The sequence below is a fragment of the Pseudophryne corroboree genome, unplaced genomic scaffold (genome assembly GCF_028390025.1).
Source record: "Pseudophryne corroboree isolate aPseCor3 unplaced genomic scaffold, aPseCor3.hap2 scaffold_1923, whole genome shotgun sequence".
In the NCBI taxonomy this organism is placed as follows: Eukaryota; Metazoa; Chordata; class Amphibia; order Anura; family Myobatrachidae; genus Pseudophryne; species Pseudophryne corroboree.
The window spans coordinates 32,972-36,799 of record NW_026968563.1 but is presented as its reverse complement, the minus strand read 5'-3'; the positions used below and the strand labels follow the sequence as shown (position 1 = coordinate 36,799).

General features: G+C 34.8%; 1 non-coding gene across 1 annotated transcript; it reads left to right on the top strand.

The window, feature by feature from the left end:
• Positions 1-3,297: 3,297 nt before the first annotated feature.
• On the top strand, positions 3,298-3,371 carry TRNAN-AUU (transfer RNA asparagine (anticodon AUU)). The gene has a single exon. It is a non-coding gene; the product is annotated as a tRNA-Asn (tRNA).
• Positions 3,372-3,828: the final 457 nt, after the last annotated feature.

Here is a 3,828-nt window from a genome sequence, read left to right as displayed (position 1 = left end):
AGCTAGGAAGCACAATTTAGCAGTGGGTTGCAGAGAAAAAAAATATGCTGGCAGAAAAATCCAATTGAGTGATTAAACAGCTCTTTATTTTCTGGCTTTATTTTTATGCTAACAAATTTGTTCTCTGAAAAGTGTCCACAAAGCCAAGTCTCTGATTAACACCTTTGTAAGGATGGTTTTTCACCTATTACTAAATTAAACTTGCTTCATTGGAAAGGCAGCAAGATGCATCCTCATTTCAATGTCTACTGAAATAATACAGGTTGACACCAGGAAACATTAACGCCACTGCATCCTTGCTGCTTTCTCATGTGGAAGTCTGTTTAATGTGAAAACAAGGTGATATCTAATTAGCACACAGGTAAGGAATTAAGAAAATCTTTATTTAAGGGTGAAGATGTTTCTCACAAAATCGTTGCCCCAATGCATCATTGAAATTCAAGCTGGAAAGATGATTTTAATATATCACTTGTACATTTTGTATTGCTCTTCTGGTGACAATGTAGTTTGTTTTTGTCAATTACCATTTTAATAATAGGGTACAGAAAATTAAGTGGATTTTTGAAAGAAAACAATACTGTCAATATACTATTAAAACAAATTAAAATGGTAAAAGTTATTGTACTTTAAGTAAAAATAAAAGAGCCAAAATATCAATCCCAGTTTTGGATTACTTTAATTAACAAACAAAAAAATGCATATAGCAGAGGATAGTTTCAATCTGCCTACCTCTGGGTTATGGGCCCAGCATGCTTCCATTGCTGTACTCTGCTGCACATGTAAGTGCAAGAGATCCTGAAGCACTCACTCATCATGGGAAAGTACCAATGTGTTTCTTCGTTGGTTGATAGAAGAAACATCTTACAAAAACTCTCCAGATTATTGACTTTTTAAAGTTTTTCTAGGAAACGTTTTAGATGAATGCTTATTAGCATTTGTCAGTATGGACTTTTGCAAAGTGTCTCTGTGGCGCAATCAGTTAGTATGTACGGCTATTAACCATAAGGTTGGTGGTTCAATCCCATCCAGGGACCTAATTGACCTTGTTATCAGATTTTGGTGATCTTTAAGTAGACAAGTCAAAATTTCAAACCCCCTGTTATGGTGTAGGGTACCTGGCCTTCTCTGATGTAATCAGAGTTAGATTTGATTCAGTGATTTTATAAAAACCGCTAGGAAGCACAATTTAGCAGTGGGTTGCAGAGAAAAAAAATATGCTGGCAGAAAAATCCAATTGAGTGATTAAACAGCTCTTCATTTTCTGGCTTTATTTTTATGCTAACAAATTTGTTCTCTGAAAAGTGTCCACAAAGCCAAGTCTCTGATTAACACCTTTGTAAGGATGGTTTTTCACCTATTACTAAATTAAACTTGCTTCATTGGAAAGGCAGCAAGATGCATCCTCATTTCAATGTCTACTAAAATAATACAAGTTGACACCAGGAAACATTAACGAAACTGCATCCTTGCTGCTTTCTCATGTGGAAGTCTGTTTTATATGAAAACAAGGTGATATCTAATTAGCACACAGGTAAGGAATTAAGAAAATCTTTATTTAAGGGTGAAGATGTTTCTCACAAAATCGTTGCCACAATGCATCATTGAAATTCAAGCTGGAAATATGATTTTAATATATCACTTGTACATTTTGTATTGCTCTTCTGGTGACAATGTAGTTTGTTTTTGTCAATTACCATTTTAATAATAGGGTAAAGAAAATTAAGTGGATTTTTGAAAGAAAACAATACTGTCAATATACTATTAAAACAAATTAAAATGGTAAAAGTTATTGTACTTTAAGTAAAAATAAAAGAGCCAAAATATCAATCCCAGTTTTGGATTACTTTAATTAACAAACAAAAAAATGCATATAGCAGAGGATAGTTTCAACCTGCCTACCTCTGGGTTATGGGCCCAGCATGCTTCCATTGCTGTACTCTGCTGCACATGTAAGTGCAAGAGATCCTGAAGCACTCACTCATCATGGGAAAGTACCAATGTGTTTCTTCGTTGGTTGATAGAAGAAACATCTTACAAAAACTCTCCAGATTATTGACTTTTTTAAGTTTTTCTAGGAAACGTTTTAGATGAATGCTTATTAGCATTTGTCAGTATGTACTTTTGCAAAGTGTCTCTGTGGCGCAATCAGTTAGTGTGTACGGCTATTAACCAAAAGGTTGGTGGTTCAATCCCACCCAGGGACGTAATTGACCTTGTTATCAGATTTTGGTGATCTTTAAGTAGACAAGTCAAATTTCATACCCCCTGTTATGGTGTAGGGTACCTGGCCTTCTCTGATGTAATCAGAGTTAGATTTGATTCAGTGATTTTATAAAAACATCTAGGAAGCACAATTTAGCAGTGGGTTGCAGAGAAAAAGAAATATGCTGGCAAAAAAATCAAATTGCGTGATTAAACAGCTCTTCATTTTCTGGCTTTATTTTTATGCTAACAAATTTGTTCTCTGAAAAGTGTCCACAAAGCCAAGTCTCTGATTAACACCTTTGTAGGGATGGTTTTTCACCTATTACTAAATTAAACTTGCTTCATTGGAAAGGCAGCAAGATGTATCCTCATTTCAATGTCTACTGAAATAATACAGGTTGACACCAGGAAACATTAACGCCACTGCATCCTTGCTGCTTTCTCATGTGGAAGTCTGTTTAATGTGAAAACAAGGTGATATCTAATTAGCACACAGGTAAGGAATTAAGAAAATCTTTATTTAAGGGTGAAGATGTTTCTCACAAAATTGTTGACCCAATGCATCATTGAAATTCAAGCTGGAAAGATGATTTTAATATATCACTTGTACATTTTGTATTGCTCTTCTGGTGACAATGTAGTTTGTTTTTGTCAATTACCATTTTAATAATAGGGTAAAGAAAATGAAGTGGATTTTTGAAAGAAAACAATACTGTCAATATACTATTAAAACAAATTAAAATGGTAAAAGTTATTGTACTTTAAGTAAAAATAAAAGAGACAAAATATCAATCCCAGTTTTGGATTACTTTAATTAACAAAAAAAATGCATATAGCAGAGGATAGTTTCAATCTGCCTACCTCTGGGTTATGGGCCCAGCATGCTTCCATTGCAGTACTCTGCTGCACATGTAAGTGCAAGAGATCCTGAAGCACTCACTCATCATGGGAAAGTACCAATGTGTTTCTTCGTTGGTTGATGGAAGAAACATCTTACAAAAACTCTCCAGATTATTGACTTTTTAAAGTTTTTCTAGGAAACGTTTTAGATGAATGCTTATTAGCCTTTGTCAGTATGGACTTTTGCAAAGTGTCTCTGTGGCGCAATCGGTTAGTGTGTTTGGCTATTAACCAAAATGTTGGTGGTTCAATCCCACCCAGGGACGTAATTAACCTTGTGATCAGATTTTGGTGATATTTAAGGAGACAAGTCAAAATTTCAAACCTCCTCTTATGGTGTAGGGTACATGGCCTTCTCTAATGTAATCAGAGTTAGATTTGATTCAGTGATTTTATAAAAAACAGCTAGGAAGCACAATTTAGCAGTGGGTTGCAGAGAAAAAAAATATGCTGGCAGAAAAATCCAATCGAGTGATTAAACAGCTCTTCATTTTCTGGCTTTATTTTTATGCTAACAAATTTGTTCTCTGAAAAGTGTCCACAAAGCCAAGTCTCTGATTAACACCTTTGTAAGGATGGTTTATCACCTATTACTAAATTAAACTTGCTTCATTGGAAAGGCAGCAAGATGCATCCTCATTTCAATGTCTACTGAAATAATACAAGTTGACACCAGGAAACATTAACGCCACTGCATCCTTGCTGCTTTCTCATGTGGAAGTC